This window comes from Triturus cristatus, chromosome 12 (assembly GCF_964204655.1).
Source record: "Triturus cristatus chromosome 12, aTriCri1.1, whole genome shotgun sequence".
In the NCBI taxonomy this organism is placed as follows: Eukaryota; Metazoa; Chordata; class Amphibia; order Caudata; family Salamandridae; genus Triturus; species Triturus cristatus.
This window is the reverse complement of record NC_140595.1, coordinates 216,297,564-216,321,154: the sequence shown is the minus strand read 5'-3', so window position 1 is coordinate 216,321,154 and position 23,591 is coordinate 216,297,564. Positions and strand designations below refer to the sequence as shown.

Here is a 23,591-nt window from a genome sequence, read left to right as displayed (position 1 = left end):
AGTCACTGTGATGTTAAACAAAATAAAAACTTAACTTCCAGCGTGTCTTCAATCTCAGTAATCCAACAGGTTGGCCAGTTTATCTCAAGTGTGACGGTCACTGAAGAGACGTAATAGAAACTGATCTAGGGTGACCAGACGTCCCGGTTTTCCCCGGACGGTCCCCGTTTTTGGAGAAGTGTCCCCGTGTCCCGACACTTCTCTCAAAGTGAGTCAAATGTCCCCGTTTTAGAACAGTGTCCGGGTTAAACACAGAAATGTCCCGTTTTTTAACTGTTCCGGTTGCGCGCATGCTCTGTTTTCACTGCGTGTGACTTCACTGTGGTGAGCGCCAGAGGCGCAACTAGAGCCAAATTTCGGGGGGGGGGGGGACTAAGCAAAAATTTCGGGGGGGGGGGGGGCTGAATCTTCAAACAGTAGGCAGAGTGGCGCTGATTTCGGGGGTGGGGGGGCTGAATCTAGGCAGAGTGGAGCTGCAGGGGCTCTTAGAAGGGGTGAAACAACAGCAAGGCCTCATTAACATGCAAATGGTCTTTTTAAAGACCTGTGAAGTGCTCTGGCACGGCTTTGTGTCTGCCCGGGAAGCGGTCTCATCCCGGGCTGCCACACACGAGGGAGGGGGGGGGGGGGGGGCTGAAGCCCTTTGAGTTCAATGGGTGTTGCGCGCCTGGTGAGCGCTGTAGCAGGAAGGGAAATCCTTTGAAGAGAGACATTTTCTCTCGGGATTTCCCTTCTCTTTGTTCACGCAGCGCAACCTACATCATCATGACGTGGCAGCCATCGTTCATTGCCTCCATCAGTCTGGCCTGACACCTTATCAAGAGAACACCTTCAGCCCTGCAGTGATCTTTGTTGCTCAAAAAGTTTGGTGCATGCCCGCCATGTTTCTGATGACCGCGCTCCAAACATATTTGTTTATTCGAAACAAACTTCTAAAGTGGAAGATTATTCTAAACAATACAAAAATGCCCCCACACCCTGAGTGTTTTATATCTTGGTGTTGGGTATGATTATTTGTTTTTCTGTTTGTGACCACCAGATTCTATTGGGCAGTATTGGACGGAAAGAAGGGCACATCATATTGTTCACTCGAAATAATTGAGACCGTCTGATGCCTTTACTCTAACTTCCCATACTCTGCTGGGCGGTTGAAGTGAAATTTCCGTGAGCAGAGCCTGAAGGGGCAATGCTGTTGGAGCGCAGGCAGCCTGCTCTAATCAAAATAGAGTGGGCAAGCAGAGGATTTTGCAGACAAGGTAGTCAGTCAAGTTTCTGATGAAGTACCCTAACCGCAGGACTCTGAATTAGGCCCCTCATGATCTTCCAAGATGTATAATTGCAAGTCTGATGACAATCTCTGTCATTATGTAGCCCACATGAGGTATGACAAAAACTAATATGAATCTTGAAACAATTTAAATTCAACAAAGAATTGTTTTGAAATAATATTGAACTCTGCTAAAGTTACTAAAATAGACTCGTAAAGAGAATTCCTCTTGCTAAAAGTGTAAAGCTCCCCTAGATAATCTTTTCCACATCATTTTTGAATGTCAAGTGTCTGATGTACCTTAAAAATTGTCTCTTCACCATCTCTTAACCTAAAGAATCCTTGCAACTTTTCATACACATGTGCTTTTATTATTACAGTTTAATATTATTCATTCTACCATTTTAGACGTCTGAAACTGTTTTATTAGTGTAAATTATTATTTGTCAATTAGAGTTTATAATTCATTAAAGGCAATATATCCCCTCTCACACACTTATTGCATGCCTCATATTTATGTAATGGTGTTGGACAAGAGTTAGGCTGGTGCCAGAGGGACGACTGGCCAGGGGTGCATTGCTCTTCGGTTAGACTGTCTCTAGACAAGTATTACTGCTGTAGAACTTTACATGTTTATTGTGGACCCGAAAACATCCTGCACGCACCTTTGAGAAAGTCATCGTATTAAAGTCTGACTAGCTCTGCTAGAGGAGACCTGGGTGAAAGATATATTGTAATACAGGGTGGTCACCAACTATAGCAAATGTTGAGGCAAAGTCTGTTTCAATGGAATTAATGGTTACTGTCGGTAAAAGACCTCTGATTTGTCGTCTGTAATGCTTCATCTCGGTCTTATGGAGGGAGCTGTCCTTGTAGTCCTTTTTCTATGTCTATGACAGCTGTCAAATAGTCCTACTTTTATGTCGATGGTTACTGCAAACCTTAGTCCTACTTCTAGGTCTATGACCTGTCCCCGTTTTTTGTTTTGAGAATCTGGTCACCCTAAACTGATCCCCTTTGTGAGATCTCCTAGCCCCAAAGTATGGCTGCCTGACAGCGTCGTATGTTATTTTCCAATGGCGGTGGGGCACAAACTGCAGTCTAATCCAGTATGCACGCAAGCGCCTCCTTTGACGTGAGCTGATCCGTGCCACCGCTTTAACGGTTTGTGAGGTGCGCGAGCTTCATCTCGAAGCGGTCACCGTAGGATCCGCGTGCAAACCGGCAATTAATTAATGAGCCAAAAAGGTAAATTTCAAAAGTACCTTAAGTAGTATTTTGTGAAGAATCCGTTTCCGATGGACACGGAAGTTGGCTTAACAAGTTGCTGGTGTTTACCCACAGCCATTCTTGAAATGCGGCGTGATGCAGTAGTTCCACTGTATAAAGCCTTCTATGCGTGGATTCCTTGTACCTGGACGATGCCTATTTCCTCGCACCGCTTCTCCTAACCGTCTCCCAGCTGACCTGCATCATTCCAAATGACATCCTGATCATTCTATGTGACATGGCTAATAACTTCACTACACAACATACCACTAGGAGCTTTTCAGGCAATATTCTTGTGAATGTTTGCTACCATTCCGCTGGGAGGCCCTATTGGCCAGGATTTTTTAGATGTATTCAGATCAGCTATTTCTGCTTTAATTGCTGCCTGTGTGATGGGTATCTCCAATGACCCATGCTGTTCACGTGATCATTTATGTATCGCCTGTGTGTACGCAGCACCAGGTAACATCCTTCTCCCTGACGAACAGTCAGCTGGCTGAAAAGCATTTTGTAATATTTGCAAAAGGCCTTGTTGATTTGTAGCTGTCTATTTACTGTGTCTCCCTATTTGTTTCAAAGTGCAATCACCGGGTCCCTTTCACAATGAAGGAACCATGCTAGTAACTTCCCAGTGCTATCGCCCTTGCTGTGCAACAAATGATGATATAGAAAATTATGCAGCACCACTTTTTCTGCTTGTTTTTGCAAAATGTTGGCTGTCCGTTCTTGCTCTTGTTTTGCCACTGCATCCCCTGGTGTTGGTCGGATTTGTAGAGTCTCGAGCCTCTGTTGTCGTGTTTTAACCTAATTTTACAGCAACCGGGCTTTATTACACACACTGGCCATTAAGTGTGGGTAGAACTCCGGGACAGACTGACCACACAGGACACATGTAAAATTGCTGGTGGGCTGAGGCCAGCTGGCTGCCTTCGAAACTAATGAACTATCCTTCGCTCCTCCAACCTGGAAAGCAGCCCTGAATTCGTATCACACAGTTTCTTCTCAGCAGTGACCAGATTCACTCAAGGCCCTTGATATCTGCAGTTTTAGGACTTATACAAATGGGTTTATTTATTTAGAAAATTAATTTGTAAAATGGGAAATGTAGTACAACGTGCATAAGCAAGTGGCCAAACATTGGGGACTTACCCTGCGGGGGGTCCAACATGCTGATTTAATACAGTAATTAGCAATCTCAAATCTGTCTTTAACAATATTTTAATGACCGCGAAGTCTTCCATTGCAGTGTAAGTAGAAGGGGATACTAGGTACCCTCTGGTTATTTAGAACCCCTGTTGCTCATAAGTGCCCAATTCATAATGTTGTTGTCACTTACCTTTAAATGTGCAAATGTCAATATTTACAGCTCGTTTCTAGGCATTAAACAAAAGGTGACCTAGAAAGTATAAATGAATGTACTCATGCTGAATTGTACGCCACTCTAGGGGTGGAAAGTGGAAGGATCAAGGCATGATTAGCCCTAGAACTGGCGCATGCCTGCAAAACTGTAAGTTTGTTTGCATTCAAACTTTACCACCACCGTTGAAAAGGGTCACAGTTGAGTGAAAATGTGCCTAGCTCTAGTACAGGTAAGTTTCAATTCTATTAAGGACACGGAGGCGAGGATTATGCCTCGTTCCTTCACTTTATGTTCTAAAAATGGCTGCTGAAGAAAATAAACAAACTACTACTCCCATGAACACTGGGGAGTAGGAGAAACATTTCAAAAGGAGTCCTTCATCACTCTTCACAGTCCCGCCTCCACTTGGTCCCTCCTCAGTGTTTCCTCTTCCTTCCTGCGAACAGCCTTTTTACGAACTTCACGCATTCTGTTTGGACCCATAATTTCCTGCAACAACAGGTAACGTCAGAACCAAGTCCAAAAACATCAGTCATTAGAGCAAACACTAAAGAGACATTGCTGAGCCATAGAAGGTCATAAGCAATAAATAAACATGAACCAAAAGTTTACATTGATCAACATTCCATTGGACCCAAAAAAAGCAAGTACTTACTCCAGAACCGGGAGGGTCCGCATGTTCATCAATCGCCAGGTGGGATAATCCTTGCCTCTGTGTCCTTATTAGAATTGAAACTTACCTGTACTAGAGATATGCACATTTTCATTCTATGTCAGGACCGGCGGCTCAGATTATGCCCGTTCAAAGCTTGTCCACCACCAGTTGAGCGACCTCTAACACTGGCTTGAAGTACAACCTCTTATAGGTCGAGTCTGAGGACCAGTCGGCCGCGCAGAAAATCTTACAAATGGGCCCTGAGCGTAAATACTTCAGAGGCCATAGCACCTCTCGTTGAGTGGGTACCAAACTTACAGGTGTCAATCCTCGCCTCCTGCATCACCCAACACACCCATCTGGCTATGGATGGTGAAGAAACCGATTCGTACAGTTTCCGTAGAGCGATAAGCAGCTGTCTTTCGCCGGGAGGGCAGACCTCTTCTGTCAATTCTTCATATGCTCAGAGGCACTGCACCGCGCACAATTTAGGGGATTCTCAAAATGCTGGGTAAGAGATTTCCCCGGTTGGGGTCTCTTTTAGTCCGTAGAAGGACAAAATGTCAAGATAAACATTCTGTCCAAGATGTCTTTGGTTCACGTACGTCAGACACACGCCTGCAAGAAACCAGGCATAAGAGAGTCGCCAATTTTGCGGAGAATTCTTTGCGGAAAGGCAAGGTGAGCAAAAAAACGATGGATCTAGGCCCAGATCTCTGTACTGGGGTGAATTTATGACATTGTTCTGCATTCTGTCCATCAATTGTTGTTTTTGCATTTGTCACCCCGAGTGGGAAGGGTATGCCCAGACGTGGGTCCCGTGCTCTCCATGCCACTGGAATCAAGCTATCCTGGCTGAAGAGGGGTGAAACCCCGAAACCGGTCCTAGGATGCTTGTTTTCAGTCCAGGGAGGACCTGGCTTGGCAGTTCGGGCTGGACTGTTCCCATGAGGCACAGGGTCAAGACTGATTTGCATATGGCTGGGTTCAAACTGGAAAGGCATGGTGAGCAAAAAAACGATGGATCTAGGCCCAGATCTCTGTACTGGGGTGAATGTATGACATTGTTCTGCATCCTGTCCATCAATTGTTGTTTTTGCATTTGTCACCCCGAGTGGGAAGGGTATGCCCAGACGTGGGTCCCGTGCTCTCCATGCCACTGGAATCAAGCTATCCTGGCTGAAGAGGGATGAAACCCCGAAACCGGTCCTAGGATGCTTGTTTCCAGTCCAGGGAGGACCTGGCTTGGCAGTTCGGGCTGGACTGTTGCCAGGGTCAAGACTGATTTGCATATGGCCGGGGTTCAAACTGGAAAGGCATGGTGAGCAAAAAAACGATGGATCTAGGCCCAGATCTCTGTACTGGGGTGAATGTATGACATTGTTCTGCATTCTGTCCATCAATTGTTGTTTTTGCATGAGAATTCTTTGCGTGACAGAAATCTATTAGGTTGCCAGGATAGGAAAAGGTTCAAAACTATATTCACATCCCACAAGGCAGAATAGCGTGGTTCTGGTGGGAGAGATTGGCAAATGCCCCTCAGGAGTCTACACACAAATGGGTGTTGCCCACCGGGGATCCCTGGATAGGTTATGACCCGCTGAGATCACCGAGTGGAAGGTATTGATAGGCCTGTAGGCCAACCCTTCCTCCGCGAAGCTCCACAGAAAATTAAGAATATGTACGACATCTGCTCCCACGGGATCGACACCTCATCGCATACACCAATGGCGTCATCTGTTCCAGGCTGAACGGTATTTTTTGGTCGTGCTATCCACCCATGCTTTGGATAATAATGACTCAACCTGGTGGATCTCAGACGTCGTTGGTCACTCCTGGGTCTTTTGGGACAGGCTATCAACTGCAGGGACCCTTGCAACACCAGAAGTTGGCGATTGAGATCCAGATCCAGCAGAATGTGATAAAAGTGAACAAGTCGGATTGGAAAATACAAAGAAAATTCAAGAAGGACTGGAAACCAAACTTGAGACCTCCAAAGAGAGGTGATCCACACCACCTCCTCCTGTTGGCGGCGAGCGTGAGCCAACACTTGCGTGATCATGGAGAAAGGGGGAAACGCGTAACCCTGTTCCTTCTACCAGTCCTGGAGGAACGCATCTGTCGCCTCCGCCTGAGGATCTGGTCTCCAACTGAAGAATCTCATTAACTGATGATCCAGACACGAAGCAAATAAGTCGACTAAACAAGGCCCCCACCTTTCCATCAGCTGGGAGAAAAGCTAGGGGTGCAGGTTCCGTACACTGGCATCCAGAAGCTGACGAGCGTGCCAATCCGCTATCTCGTTCACTCTGCTCAGGAGATATTCCGCCGTGACTGACCCCTGAGATTGTCCAGGCAGAATTCCAAAACTCCTTGGCGAGATTCGCCAGTGCAAAGGACCTGGTGCCGCCCAGGAGGTTGATATACCTGACTGCAGAAATGTTGTCCATTTTGAGAACACAGGACTGCACTCTGTCCTTCGTCCAACACTGAACCGCGAACAAGCCCACCAGTAACACCAGACAGTTGATGTGCAATGAGTGTTCTTGTACTGACCAGGCTCTACCAGTGGAAATTTGTCCACATTTGCCCCCCCAAAACGGTTCGACTGGCATTTGATTCTATTACAATGTCAGGGCGGACCCGAAGATCGCTCACCCATTCCACGCCTCCATGTGGGTAAGCCACCAAACCATCTCCTCCTTCACCACTGGCGTAAGAGGGACGGATTGCGAGTAAGTCAGACCCTTCCTAAGGTTATGTGCCTTGAGCCACTGCAATGCACGGTAGTGCAGAGGGCCGGGAAAGATGGCCTGGATCAAGGAGAAGAGAAGGCCTACAAGGCAAGCCAGTTGGCGCAGGGAGGTAAGTGGCTTGGCCAAAGTTTGGCGGAGTTCGTGCCTGATCTTAGATTCAACCTCCTTGACTGAGCCTGCCGGCCAGAAAGTTGGCTATTGTAAACCCAAGAAAGGTCGCGTTTTGTACCGGGGAAAGGAGAGCTTTCTTCCTGTTGATGACACACCCTAACCCCTGCAGCAAGTTGACTGCTATTTGCAGATGACTAGTCAGAGTCCAAGGGCATTGGTCCATAAGGAGCATGTCATCGAGTACATGATAATCCGAATGCCCTGAGCCCTGAGGAACTCCACAGCCATTCGGAGGACCTTGGTGAAGCACCAGGGCGCTGAGGATAGCCCAAAAGGCAGAGTGGTAAACTTGAAAACCTGACCATCCCACACGAACTGCAGAAACCGGCAGTGAGGGAGAAACACCAGGACGGTGAGGTGCGCGTCCTTCAGATCCAGTTGAGGCCTCTCGACTGGATGGTCCAACACGTCCCTGAGAAGGTGAAAACCCTCCATTTCGAAATGGTGATAAACCACCCACTCATTGAACTCTTTTAAGTTGATTTACGGTCCGAGCCCCCCATCTGCCTTGTTGACAAGGAAGACATTGCTGACAAACCCGTGGGGATGCTCTGTCGAACAACAAATCTCCCCCTTCTGGAGAAGGGCCGATATCTTCTCGCTTATCGACTGAAAGAAAGAAATGGGGCGGGGGCGGGACACTTGGTAAGGACGGCCATGAAACTCCACCTGGAAGCCCTGAACCATCTGCAGTACCTAAGCATTGCTCATGAGAGAGGTCAAAGCCGGGAGGAAATGTGCCAAGCGACCCCCCCCCCCACTCGCAGGTGCATGGAAGGCAGCACACTCACCTTTGCCAGAGTTATTGGCTTGTCCTTTGTACCCCACAAGAGGACAGAGGTTCCGAGGTCACGGAGGCTTCAATGTGTTGAAATGTGAGCTGTCCTGGTATTTGCCACGCCTGGAGCCTTGCCCCCTGTCAGGTTTAAAGTAGTTGGGATGGCCGGTTGAGCGGCCCCTGCCACGACTGGACCCTTGGAAAACCTGGGGGGTAAAAACTCTGGATAAGGCCCAGTCCAATATTCGCAATGACGTGAAGATGGCCATGAACTTAATCAGTTCCTTCACAAATGAGTCTCCGAAGAGCCCTCCCCGGGCAACAGCGCCTGCCTCCGAAGAGGCAAGGTCTCACAACTTAGGGTCCAACTTTATTAATAGTGACCGGTGTGTCTCAGTGGAGAGCGCGTAGTTGGCGTTCCCCAGGAATACAATGGCATGCTGCGCCAAATCTGACAGGACCTCAGCGAGATCAGGGAACCCATTGCTTTAATTTCCTCAGCCATATCTAGAGTTTAGTGACTGGCCCTATGGTATCGAGGAGATTGTCCTTGCAAGAAGGCCAATACCCTTTTTAGGGTCCTTGACGAACTTGGCCGGGAATGTCGCCATTTTGGGGTCAATGTCTGGGGTGACGGCGACTTTGTCCTTCAGACAGGGGCGGGGGCACTCCACACGTAGGGGGTTACGAGCATCTTTCTCTATGGGTTTCCGAAGACAGCTCGCTACATATTTAGCCACCTTGTCTGCTGGGACCCAGTTTGTAGACCGAGGGTGGACAATATTGTCCGGGTCCAGCATAACCGAGAGGACTTCTGGGACGGAAGGGGGGTGGGGAGCCATGGACGACGATGCAGGCACCTGGAGGCTGTGTCTCCCGGGGAGTCCCCAGTTTCCTGGGGGTCTGGAGTGACAGTGCGGGGAGGGGCCTGGGGACCATCCAGGGGGCCGTCGGCACCAGGGTGGGGGTCGGTGCTAGAAAGGCCTGCTTTAGGTGTGCAAAAGCATTGGCGTCCACCCCTGGGTTGCACTGCTTCTTTGCGGGAGGGGGCCCCTGTTCCTGCGGTGTCTTGGGGAACTCTGCGCCAAATGGTTAAAACCCTCACCAACCCTTCAATCTGCGATGAGAGGCTCTGTTCCGAGGGCTCCATGGCCTTATTCACGGCTCTATAGATCGAGTCGTCAACTGCCTGGTAAAAATCATCATCCCATGGCAGGAAGGACAGATCGTCCGCTTCCTGGTACTGGTCCTGGTCTTGCGTGACTGGTAAATAACCCCTGTAACCAGCAGGCAGGGTGGGCCTGAAGCTCACAAATTTGTGGGCAGAGCCCTGGGGACACTCGCGCCCTGAAGGATAGCAAGGGGTTCTGCCTCCCAAGAAAGTGCCCCACGCGTCGCTGCAGTCACCACTACTAACTATCCTGTAGGGCGTCAAATCCAGAACAGTGCAGACCCCAGCGGGGTATAGAATCAAAAGGGGGGTGTTAAAGACTGTTACACCGTTGTCACTCAGGAGGCTGGGCACTGGCTCGCCTCTCTACCAGGCTGCCCTCGTCACCCCAGCTCGCCTCTCTACCAGGCTGCCCTCGTCAGCAATCTCTAACGTTAGTGCTAACTCGCGTTGCCAGGAGAGAGGGCACAGCTCCACCAAGCGGTGGGAGGACCCCACCGCAGTTTTGGAGTATTGTCGCGTAAGGCACACACACACACACACCCGTCCCGCGACCTCGGGGAATCTGTTAAAACAGAAATATGCCAAAAACAGAACACCAATAGCCCGCAAATCATGCACAAATACCTCCCCTCAAGAAGAGATAATGGAAAAACGACTTAACTTGCTGCTGAGCAGCGAAGGAAGAGGAAACACTGAGGAGGGACCAAGTGGAGGCTGGACTGTGAACAGTGATGAAGGACTACTACTCCCATGAACACTAGGAAGTAGGAGAAATATTTCAACAGCAGTTTGTTTAAGTTTTAAAAAGGGCTTGCTGAAGAAAATAAAGCGAAGGAAAAAGGCATAGCCTCCGGTCCTAACATAGAATTGCGCCTTTCAGGGTGGAAGGTGCAACGGAACACCCTCATACTTTGTGGGGGTTTCAGGGCAGGGCCTTCCCCCTGGGGTTTATCAGGGAATGGCTGTCCGGGGTAGGGGTGGAATTGAGAAGAAGCTGAGAGTTTTCCAGTGGAGTAAAAAATGTACCATTGCAATTTGGGGCTCCATCACTCCTATGCTGAATTGTACAATTCCTCATGAATTGTACAATTCCTCATTGGAAAAATAGCAAGACTACATAATGTTACAAGACCTTCCCTGTAGGATGCGTGGAAAGTTGCAACTGGGGATTTCCAGGAGAAATACTAGAAATGTTTGTGACTATAGGGGCAAATTGTAAATCTACATACGCGTTCAGGAATGCTTTTTAAATCCACCATCACAATGATGAGGCTGGCCACGCCACCAGTTCATTTAAGCACCGGGTTCAAGCACATTTACTGATGTGGTGACCAATCAGAATCCCAAGTAACACACATGCAGTATACACTGCCCCCAGCATACGAGAGTTGCCCCTCTGTCGCACCGAACATTGCATGCACCACCTCCCTCGGCTCAAACTAGAAGTCTTGCCGCGCTGTCCTGGCCATGCTAGGGTCGGAGAGACCCGTCCCTGGCAAGCAGGTGGCAGATGCCTGACCAGCGACAGCGGCTGGAGACTACAAGGAAGCATGACTGGTAAATACATGACGTACATCAAAGCAGACTTTTCTGCAAGAGCGTGTATTTTTTCTTCTACTTCAAATAGTCCTTTGTCCTTTAAAGTGCTGTGTACAGAGAGCTGGCAAAAGTCGCTGGTGTTAGGATAATTATCAGTAAGGCCTTTGACGTACTAAACTGTTTGTTTTCACAATCCTCCTCTTTGTAAGGACATCTGTGCAGGGCGAGAGGGTGCTGATTCAGAGACTGGAGCGGGGTGGGGGCAGTCACAAGAGACGGGGATGTGCAGTGGCTGCTGATAATGACTAGGCTTTTAGTCAGTGTGAACTTAAGAAAAGAAAAAAACGTTCAGTAACATGTTTCTCCTGCGGTTCTCTGCTTCAGTTCAGTCTCATCCCTTGTTTGAAGGCGTTCCCAGTCCCTGCCATGGGACCTGACCCCTATCCATGAGGGTTTCTTGCAATAGTAGTTAAAGGTGGAGTGGTAGAGGAGAATGTTCACCTACTCCCAGCAGACACTTTAATATGAAGGACAGACGTGCAACTCTACAGCTGCACCTGCTCTGTGTGAGAAAACAGCTGTCCCTGGTGGTGGTGTCTGTAACTGCTCTAATGCTCACCTCTGATGCTGCTGTGGACAAAATGCAAATGATGCTGGTGTAATTCTGGGAAAGTTGGCATAATTACGGGAATTTCATGCAATGCAATCGCCTAGTTATAAAATATGCAGAGCAGGAAAGTGGGGACAAAGTGAATAGCCAGCACATGAGTGACTATTCGCAGCACATGGTCCCTTGCAGAAAACTATTGACGCAAGGACACAATTATAGCACTAAATGATGCATTTGCATATTGCATAATTAGTGTAATACAACGTTGTGTATTTAGTAAAGTTCACACAACCCTAGTTTTGAAAATCTTCTTATTCGTTCCAATTTCATATTTAACTAGCAACAAATTGCCAAGTGATCAAATACTGACACTTTCTCAACATACGTTTGAGGTTTGAGGCTTAATCTTGCTATCAAGCAGTGTCATTGTTTTACACTATAAATATGATTTTATCATTTCACTTTTCTATCACTTAGGCACGAGCAGTGCTTAAATATAGAGCCAAAAACAATGTAGCCATCTAACACTCACAGGCTCCAGGCTTCACGTACCTTATTTGGGAGAGTAAAGAAAGAACATTCTATAAAACATTACACATTTTTCACAAGTATCTTTACTCAAGCCTCATAGGCTAACAAGATGACTTTTGTGTTAACAAGATGACCTTGTGTTTAAATAAATAAATATGCCTCAGCCTTGCAAGGGCCAGATTGTAAAGCCTACAGTCTGCATCTAAAATACATTGAATGAATGTGCATCAATAGGCAAATGGTCTGCTGCATCACTTTTTAGAACATGGAAATGTTGGGCGCTCCATTGAAGACAATGGAGTGCTCCGGGCTTCCAATGGCTGTAAAAAGCCCAGAGCTCCAATGTTTGTTCACAGCAAGAGCTGTGAATAACAAAGGCCCGAGGGAGCCCAAGTGATGTAAATCCCCTCAGACTCCCTAAGGCCTTTCTTTGTGTTAGAATTCTGCCACTAGAGGGCAGAATGTTCTATATTAGACCTATAGTGCGCCGTAGCTAGGCTATATTGGCTATTAAAGGCCCTCTCCCTTGTTGAAGGCCCGCGCCTTCCGATCAGGCCTTTAACACTTGAGCCCACTATAGCAGGCTATAATAATGCCTGAAACAAAGAAATATGTCTCTTAAAGTATTCATAACGTTCCTGAAGTGAAGTATCAATGAAGTTCGATTTTATCGTAAAGGGGGAAACAAGACAGCGCCAATTTGGGAGCCCTTTGCGTTTTGTGGATCCTCAGCAAAGCTAAGTTGCAAGATCTTTTTTATTAGTTTGAGCCTTGCTTTCCCTGACTTACAGAGTAGCCAGTCCAAATCTCACAGGTTAAAGTTGTTTAAAAAAGCTTTCAGGTTTTGTATATATTTCCACTAGTTGTCCTTTAAATTTTCATCGCGGGGAGAGATCAAATCAAAAACCCCACTAATCTACCTCAGGAAATTCTACTTAGTAGTAATTGGATGACGGAATGAGAAGTGCAACTTTTAAATTACTTTTGCATTTCATTACATACTATTAATTCTGATTTCTGTGAACTGTTCTTCGTATAGTGCATGGCAGCACAACCAAATCAGTGATTTTTCCCAAAATCTTTGTCAAACACGTGCAGGAAACGGTGCCCTGGCAGCCTTAAATCTACTAATCTCAGATCCAGCTCTTGAATAATGATTGCTCCTGAAACTGTGAATTTTAGTACGTTTTCCTAAACAACCATAGTCATTTACCATACCAATGTTGGTGCCATTTACAGACCATAAAAACTTACATCAGCCCTTTGGGAATACCATAATCTTGATTTTGCTTATTTCCTCAGTTAACCAACGTGGCTCCTTGTATTTGGGAAGGATAGCTGAAAGCTTCAGAAGACAATAGGGATTGTATCTATTTCGCCCAAATCATCTGTATACAGTGAGAGACAAACGTGCACTCCTTGTTTGCGAAGCAAAAAATGTGCAGTACTGTGGTGGCCTGTTAGGTCAGCTCTGTATAAGTTAAAGTAACTACAGGCAGTCTTAACTGTTTTCAGAGGATTACTTTTCCCTCAACATGTGGTTTTGGGTGTATAGTTCTACCTGACTGCTTCCATTGAAATACATGAGTCCTAAGCAAGGATTGCCTTACATCCCAAAACTGCAATGAATCATCACACTTCTTGCCACATTCAATCCACTACACTATTGCTGCAAACTAAAGAGTTACCAAACCCACACTGTCATGGCCAGTCTAGCTATGCACTGCCACCCCCTCACTACCTTCCTATCATCAGCATATTACCACCCGAGCACTAGTGCCTTACTACCATCAGCCAATCGCCATCCTCCCAGAGTACCACATCACTATCCCACCAAAGCATGGCCATCGTGCATCATTACAAAATACAAGATGTATCACCGAACTACCAATGAACAAATAACACTATGAAATACTTTGTCAGTTTCACCTCCACACTAGACAACATGCCAACAAAGCAACACTTGCACTCCCACCACTACACCTCACAACAAACTCATTGTAGCACACTACCAAACACACTGTACTTTAACCCCCTACCATACAACCACCACAAAAGGTAAGTTCACCCATCACAACCACGCATTACTTAACTCTGACCCCACCACTGTATTACTGCTGATTCACACTCCTGCTAGTATTCTACCACCCACTACAGAGCAATCTTTTTTTACAATTCCTACTTCCCTATGCAGCACTCCTTGTTGTCACAAATCCATATTTTTGAACAGACCACAGTGTAGATTTAAACAAGATCATATACAAATAATGGTGGGTAACGTAGCTCTGATTTTCACAATTCTCCCCGAGCATTACCTGGTTACAGTTGCAGGTAGGACTAATTCTACACTAGATACTTGTATCGCAATCAAAATGCGCAATCACAAATGTGTTCTAGGTAAACTATGGTTTACCCAAGAATTATCAGTTGCCAAGTGAAAAGTTTTAAAAAAAGCAGAAACTGCCTGGAGAGAAACTGTCAGGTCTGTCAGGTTGTCAGAGTACGCCACTAACCTTTTTTCTTGATCCCAGCAGAGACGATGATAGCCGACCTAATCCCCGATTCCCCTGAGCATAACTCCCAGGAGAGGAGACCCTGCTGCGTGAGGTCGTGCCCGGGGGAAAAAGGGAAGGAGGATAAATAAGGAATACGCTGTCCGTGGTAGGGTCCCTTCAGGGTCTGGTCTGGGAGGTGGAACGAGTTCGGGTGGATACAGCCCTGCAGAACAGGAGAGAGAGCGACAGCAGTTGTAAGCGTTATCTAACTACCACAAGGGGTTATATGCACTCCACCCCCTTTCCTATCTACCAGAAGAAGTGCCGCTAGGATGTCGTATAATCCTGCCTGGGGTTGGGAGCCTGGTCTGTGATCCAATAAGTCCCCAAAACAAGGAAAAGTCCCAGTCAAAACATAAATTCCAATTCCCTCGTAATGATGTACCCTAGCCACTCAGATTGAGAGAGAACCTCACTCTCTGCTCCATATGCGGTGAATTTCCTCGTGATACAATGTATATAAGACTGGAGCTGGTTCCGGAATTCAGTCAGTGGCCGTAATACGTCTTAGAACACACTGACTGCGAACACCAAAAAGTACAATAACACTAATGGCCAAAACAATAAACCTGGAGAAACGAGGTGTTAAATGCTCCAGCGCTCGTGTGTAGTCTTCCTTGCCCTGGTTGCTTCAGCAGCCAAAACATGTATGAGCCTACACCGGTGACCCAAAACAACCACAGGGGTGCCGGTGCTTCCGTGACGCTCACCGGCGTCTTCGGTAAGACTTGCGGCGTATGTCAATCGTTTCTGGATGTAGTGAGGAGGAGCACACCTCGCCTGTCAAAGGAAAGCGGTTAAGGAGGGAAGCACACAGGCTTTTCTTCCCGCGTTACCTGAACCGCTTCGGGAATAGTCTACGGCCTTTTCTCCTCCTCCGACGTGTCGCTGGTCCTCGGCGGGAACGGGACTCGGCCCGACTCGGGAATCACTGTGGAAATGCTTCTCGCTGGTATCCGGCGGGAAGCACCATCCGCCATCAAAATCCTTCTCTGATTCGAATTGTCAAGCACCTTCCGCCTCCGGCGGAAGTGCTTAAGTACTGCAGGCCCCGCCTTGCGCCCCATGGCCTGTAGGGAATTGTAGTTTTTGGGGTGTTTACGTAGTTGTCGCCCGAAAACTGGCTTTAATGTGATGCGGTGACGGCTCTGTGTATGAATTACCAAGTGGGTGACCGCGACAGAAACATTTGCTCCTGCAAAGAAAGCAAAATGTACAAGTTAACGAATTGCTTGCACTCTCTGATAGACGCATATTGCTCAATTAAGATCAATGACGCACCCCACCCTACTCTGACTGATTTCTTAATTCTTAGGACCCTGCCTGTGCGAGTAATCGTCACAACGAATCAGCTTTTGGCAACTGTTGCTAATATTTTCCAGGATAAAATATCCACTCTTAGTTCTGCTCTAATGGCAAACCTAATAAATCAGTTGCAATTTTGTCAGACCGCCATTGAAAATGAGGCACAGCATTACCCCTCGCCCCTTGGTACTCGTATTAAGAGATTCACATCTCTTAATATTGTCACAGTGGACCATTTTTTACAAAAAATGCATGTAATCTCTTCTGGATTAATCTCCTGTGAAATATGAGACTTCTTTCCAACTCTTTACCTCCACAGTTCACTGCTTTGTGCAAACTTTCCTTTGAGCCAGCACTAGTCCCGTCGCCCTGGAAGTGGACAGGGCTCACTCCGCTGCTGAAAAAGCCCATCTTAAACCCAGATATTTCTGCCCATTACCACCCAATATCCTTATTTCCCTTTCTAGCTAAAATCGCAGAAGGACTTATTAGCTGTCACAGTTCATCATAAATAATAACACCCTTGCCGGCAATCAGTCTGGATTTTGGAAATCATAGGAGCTTCAGGATCTCTCTGCGGCCTTTGACACAGTATCCTAGGCCACTCTAAGCCCTGACAGCGGTCCCTCAAGCCTCGGGTGTCTGTAAGCTGGCTGCCTCCTTCCTAGCATACGTTCTCAAGCGGTATTCATGAAGCATTTCACTCAGGGCTCAAAGCACTCAGTTTTTGAAGTCTATTTTATTTAATATTTATGTAGCCCCACTGGCATCACAGATTGTCATTTAGATTGTATTTCTTCTGGTATGCTGTTGATTTCAGCTTATAGTGCACTCGAATTGCTCAACTGTCGAGGAATGTAACAGGCTGTGACCACTAACTTTCTGTGTCTAACCACAGACAAAGACGAGGTTGAGGCATTTTGGAGATTCCTAATATTGGTCAACCAACTGGTAGACAAATGCCCTCTGATTCTCCTAAGAACCTGGAGATCATTTTTAACTCCACACGATCATTTAAAATGCACATCGCGAAACTTGCAGCCAGCTGGTTCGTTTTTAGGTCTCGCCTAGCGTTGCAGCGCGAATGCGCTGCCATCGCTTTGCGAGGCATGCAGTATATACTGTAGTGTGGAAGCTTCGTGGAAGCTCCACCCACTCTCTGCCCATTGTCTTTTGTCTTATATGCTGCCTTCCGATTGGTTTGAGGCTTGTTAGTCCCTCCTCATTCATCATTTGTATCCTTCCACGGCTATTGCCCCCTTTACTCCTAGCACTATTTTCTTTTAGGCCTCGTCTAGCGTTGCAGCGCGCATGCGCTGCCATCGCTTTGCAAAGCATGCAGTATATACTGTGGTGTGGAAGCTTCGTGGAAGCTCCTCCCACTCTCTGCCCATTGACTTTTGTCTTAAATGCTGCCTTCCCATTGGTTTGAGGCTTGTTAGTCCCTCCTCATTCTTCATTTGTATCCTAACATGGCTATTGGCCCCTTTACTCCTAACACTATTTTCTTCCCTGTCTCCCCACCCCATCGCCCCCTCCCTCAGTCTGTGACTTTTCAACCTCCCCTGCCCCCCCCCCCCCCTCTCGTTCGTGTTTTCTTGCCTGCCGGCCCTTCCGTTTTCATCTTAATTATTGCCACCTTGAAATATGCGCGTTCAAGATGCGTGCTGTACAAAAACGTCTCTTGTTTAATGAACTAGATTTTAATGTTACTCTAAATATAATAAGACTCTAGGCAACATTCGGGGTATGCATGGCAACTGACGCCTCTTAGTTCACAAATGGCATTGTTGTCGGGCAGGAGGAGCGGCAGTGTTTTAACTCATGCTTAAAACAAGCACTTTTAATAACTTCCTCTCAATTCAGTGCTATAATCTTGTGTACTAAGGTGACGCGCTAAAGAAATGCACTTTTTTGAATTCTGAAGAGACATTATCGCACATTTACATCATGTTTACTGTATGATTAACATGCCGATCATTTTCACGTCTCGCCCACTGGCTCGTATACGCTTGGCTCTTCTCCGGCTGGCTCTACCTGCTAATTAATATATTGGCTTGCGCACCTCTAACAAAGAGAGATGAATGGATACATGACAGTGAGCCCGGTAGATGGTAGAAAATTAGACTGGTGCAGACAAACAGACAAAGGTTATGGAAAGTAATGATTCTGACGTGAGGCAATGGAGACTCCATTGCCTCACGTCAGAATCATCACTTTCAATAACCTGGAAATCTGCCGGCAACTCCTGCATGCCCCAACCTTACCCCCCCTCACCTATTCTTAGCAGAAGCGGCAGATTCTGAGCTGTGCCCTGCTGGTGCAGAGGAGCAAGGCAGAGTCTGTAGAAGCGCTAGGATCCCTAGCCTCTCCATGCGGGCACCTAAATCTTCCAGGTGCCTTCACACTCAGGATAAATGAATACATTTTGTTCTGTGCTTTAGTCGCCCCTCTGTGAGCACTGTCTGGTAGATTAACCTCTGTGTTAATAAACACATTCAAAGAGGTGGTTGGGTACAAACAAACAACAGCCACAATACCGCACGTTTTAATTACATGTAGTTAAATAACTGCTCATCGAGTACCTCATTGACTGATCATTCCATGGCACTACCAAAACTACATTTGGACACATTTGCTCAACTTTAAAAGACTCCCTTCTATGGGTCATTTAACAACTCGGGGCTTTGAGGTTAGGTAACCTACTTTGGATGCTGTGTAAAAGAGTAAACACAAAAATTAATGCAATGAAACTAAGCAACCAGTACTGTCTAAAACACTGTGAAAACTGACACGCATTCTGGCATTTTGTTTAGTTAATGTCGATTTCCTCATAGATGCGAGTAAAGTACTCTTAATATCTCAATGAAATCTGCACTCTTTTAACTAATAGCACCGGGCGACCTTTGACAACTAGGCAATTTATACATTTTCATGCACCCCCAAAGCCGCCCTGCCCCCGCCCCGTTGGCAAACTTCATTGCCTCCCAGTGTTTTGGTGATAACCAAGACACAGGATAGTGAGTCAAATAGTCCAGAAAATGAAACAGAAGCCGGGATTCAGATTCACATGCTCCGATCCCGATTGCGTTGTTTAGTCTTTAAGCACTACTTTTATTAGTGAGTTTCGCATTATTAAAGCATCACGGTGTGCATGTGTGGTGACACTTCGCCCATAAGGTATGTGCCAAGCAATTGTTGACACAATCCACACTGCTTCTTTTTCAATATATTTATTACAAAGTGCAGGCCCTTTCCAAGGGATTTTGCACACTACATACATTCACTCCAAAAATAAAACGCGTAGGTAAAAAAGAAATTGCCATTTACAACGTCAATATCTCTAACTCACAAATGCGAGACCTATTTGCATTGCAAATGCTTGTTTTGTTTTGCAAACACTGGGAAAGATAACACACTGATTACCACTGAATTTATAAAATCTAAAATTGAAGATCTTCTACTATCAGATATTGATTACTGCAACTCCTTTTCTTGCGACTTTATGCTTATTTGCTGGTGAAACTAAAACGCATCTAAAATGCTGCTGCATGTTGCTTACTAGGACTCAGTTAAAAAATTAATAGAACACATTTCGTATATTTTAGTTGACTACAAGGCCTGCCAATGAGGGAGCGATTTCTTTTTAAGGACTTGATCATGTGCTACAAGGCTATTTACTATCCACCTTCTCAAATACATTATAAACTAGTACTTTATCCCCATCGAAGCTCACAATCTACCAACCTTGTAGCCATCCAACACTTTTCTAAAGCAGTCGTGGCAGTCATGCTTTGTCTACCTGCACCAAAAAAGGCTGGAATTCCCTTCCTCAAGGACTAAGAACAATTTCTTATTGTTTACAATATATTAAACCCTATTTTAGTAGCCCTTAATCTGTTCTTTTCTTAATGTTGATGGGTTGCAAATATATAGCACCAGGATAACCTCTGTGCAATTGCCACACACTACAAATATAAATTATCTTCATCACTCCAGTTGCAATTATCCAGCAATCTCCAGTCACTTCGAAAAGGTTCATTTATACATGAACGACTGCTTGGAGTGATAAAATATTGGGAAGGATAGATGGGCAACAATACTCACTAAAATAGAATTTCAAGGAACAAGAGATGTAAAATTCAGCCCTGCCACTTTCATCCAAAGGTCTCTTTCTCTTCTCATTTTTGTTACTTTCATCATTTTGCAACGCAGCTCTGTCCGAACCTGGCAAGCAGCTAAACAACTGGAAAGTTTACATCACTGAGTTGTTAAATATTTTGACACTTGATGTGGTCCAGTTGAAACCCACTTGATGTTTGGGACCTACAAACTATACAATTAAGACTATCTGGAAACTGGTCATAGGGTTATAGTCCTTTAAAGTCCTCTTGCTTCCTGGCCCAAATCGCCTTGCAATCTAAAAACTCATCTTTTTTTCCTTTGGTTTAAGGTGCTTTTCCCCTATCTTTAATAATAAATTATGGGGAGGGTGCATGTCGGGGTTATGACAAGGTAATACACCACAACTGATTGTCAAGGAAAGGCAAATTCAATGGGTTTTGCTATTTTGAAAGTCATATAATCCATCAAACTCACACAACTGTGTTATATTGATGAAGAAGAAATTTCAAACTTACTGGATGAATCTACATCGGTTAAGCAGATAGTAGCAGTATCTGCGCTGACCTCGTCGCTGGGGGTAAACGTGGGCAGTTTGTGCCTGACTTTAGCGCTACGCAGTATTTTATCTTTTTAACTGTTTTTAAAAGGGTTTCAGTTTTTAATTTGTTTTAACTGTCATGCACTTAGCCTGTGTAGAGTGTCTCCCGCCCTGGTCCGCCGCGGCTGTTAGTGGCGATTGAGCAGAGGGCAGGGACGTGGCTCAGACTCACTTCCGGTTTCTGGTCTGGGCTGCAGTCGGCGGACTTGCTTGGGGAGGGTCCACCTGTACTTATTGCACATGCCTGCGCGGACTCGTGCAGCAGGCGCACCAAAGGGAAGCCCGTCAGGAGCCGTTCGGGGCCTGGGGCCAGAACCCCTGCCCATTTTGTAGTAACTCACAAATATACCGCGAAGCAACTACAGAAATTATGCCCACCTGTCCCAGAACAATGTAGGCATAGCATAGCGATGGGAGCGACTCCCCAGTAATGCGGTTACTGCCCTTACAGCCATGGTGGCAAACTCGACAAGGACCGGGGTAGGTCATAAACTTTATTGAGCGATCTGCAATTAACCAATGCTAAATTAACATAAATATGAAATCCATGACTACACTGAAGACAATCAGCCAGATGTTTTATTCCTGACGGAAACCTGGCTGAATGAGGATTTTGACCCGGAGATCCTTGAAGCTCTCCCGCAGAACTACGGTATAGTCAGACTGGATCGGCAAATAAACAGGGGGGGGATAGCTATCATTCATAAACTTTCTTTACAATGCACTTTAGAGTTGGCTAACATCAATACAAGTGAAGCAGGCTTTTTCTCTATCACGGCTGCCGCAAACTGCATTATAAAAGGTTTTTTAATTTACCGGCCCCCAGGTCCCGCTACCCAGTTTCCATTGAGCCTAATTGAGCAAGTGGTACAACCTGCACTTCGGTATAACAAAGTGCTTGTTTTAGGGGACCTGAACATGCATTTCAAGGATAGGGCGAAGTATGAAGCACAAGCGCTACGTCATGAAATGGCTGCTCTACAGTTGATAGTGCAATCAACGCTCCCGACCCACCAATTGGACCATTTACTAGACCCGATATTTGCCAACTGGGGAGATCTAGAAATCGAACATCCCATCGCAGTACCTTGGACGGACCACTATCTGGTCTCCTTTAGCGCCCTGCTACCCACCATTCCAAGAAAAAGCACTAAATGTTTAGATAGGCCTCATAAGAAGTGGACTAGGTTTTCACCAGCAAACCTTAATCACGCTCTCTGGCAGTGCGGGCCTCCTAGAGGCAACAATATTGAGACTGCCTGTAGCTCAGTGGATGAATAGATTACAGAAGCGCTTGACAGAGTAGCTCTGTGCTCCTCCAACAGTTAAAATCTGCCCCATGGTTTAATGAAGAACTAAGGATAGCAAAGAAAGCCTGCAGGTGTTTAGAACGCGTGCCACCTATTATAGTGACAGGATAGAGCAGGCTGAGAACTCTTCCAGAGAACTTTTTACGGTTTTCAAAGATATATCATCACTAGCAAGAACTATAGCTCCCAGCAGCAGTTCTGTGGACTCTTGTAACCTAATAGCAGATTTTTTTGCTGCTGAGAAGGTATCAAGGATTTACACTACCTTCCCAGATGAGGCACGCAATGGGATCTCCGGGCGGGAGTGGGGGACCAACGTAGAGGAGGCACACCGCCTCTCTAGATTTGATCCTCCCTCCTGTGAAGACCTCAAAAGCATAGCCTTAAGCATTAAATCTGGCGCACCTATGGACACCACAACTCCCAAAGTTATGAGGGAAAGCCTGTAAATCCTAATACCTTATATTAGGCACTTCCTTGAACTCTCTTTCGAGACGGGCATAGTCCCAATAAGATGGAAGAAAGCTATAGGTCTTCCCATAAAAAAGAAACCAGGGGTGAGTTTGAGTCGACTTGAGAACTTCCGACCAGTCTCACTCCTGCCCTATTTTGCTAAAATAGCAGAAAAAGTGGTCAGTATGCAACTAACTGCCCACATAAACCGACACAGCTTACTGCACCCTACGTAATCAGGTTTTAGGGCCACGTATTCCAGTGTCAGCACTGCTCCTGTCAACGGAAACTATTTGTAGACAGGTAGATGAGGGCCAGACAGTTGCTTTTGTCCTCCTAGACCTCAGTGCCGCCTTTGACACTGTATCCCACCCACTTCTCCTACAACGTCTCAGGGAAGGCGGGTTGGATAAATTGGCCCTAGAATGGGTGAGGTCCTTTTTACAAGACCGTAGCTTTCAGGTCACACAACGTCCGCACTATTCCAAAAGCATTGCACTGGCCCAAGGGGTGTCACAGGGCTCTACACTAAGTCCCACTCTCTTTAATCTTTATATCGCCCCTCTGGCGGAGATATTTAAAAAAACTATGGTGTCAGTGTCTTGTCATATGCTGACGACAACTGGTGGTCTCACTGTCACAATCTTCTGAAGATGCAGCCAGCAATTTCTCCACTTGTCTACAAGATCTACCATCCTGGATGACAAGTAACTGTCTAAAATTAAATGGCAGTAAAACCGAGGTCCTATTGGTGGGAAAAGCTCCCTCCATCTGGTCCTCAGCCTGGTGGCCAAAGACACTGGGCCCTACGCCCACCCCTAGCAATCAGGTTAAGAATTTGGGGATGTAGCTTGACTCGAAGCTCTCCTTTGAGAGTCATACTAGAATGGTGGCTGGGAGATGCTTCAGAATCTTGAAAGGGCTATGGAAGACCTTGGATGTGCTTCCCGTAACAGCTAGGAAAACCCTAGTTCACACGTTGGTAACTTCTCACCTAGGTTATGGTAATGCTTTATACCTGGGAGCTAGCAACAAATGTCTACACAGACTTCAGTGCATTCAGAACGCGGCGGCCTGCCTTGTTCTTATGCTGCCCAGGAGATCCTTCTCTAGGAATGACCTCACCACTCTCCAT

The 23,591-nt window shown here is 46.3% G+C and overlaps 2 long non-coding RNA genes across 3 annotated transcripts in view; one reads left to right on the top strand and one right to left on the bottom strand.

Annotated features, from left to right (window-relative positions):
* Window positions 1–23,591, top strand: part of LOC146773113 (uncharacterized) — a 315,939-nt gene that overhangs the window by 107,412 nt on the left and 184,936 nt on the right. The gene's annotated exons all lie outside the window — the stretch shown is intronic.
* Window positions 4,163–23,591, bottom strand: part of LOC146773115 (uncharacterized) — a 47,295-nt gene continuing 27,866 nt past the window's right edge. Inside the window, exon 3 of the long non-coding RNA XR_014972002.1 lies at window positions 4,163–4,385. This is a non-coding gene — a long non-coding RNA (uncharacterized LOC146773115). The remainder of the gene's footprint in view (window positions 4,386–23,591) is intronic.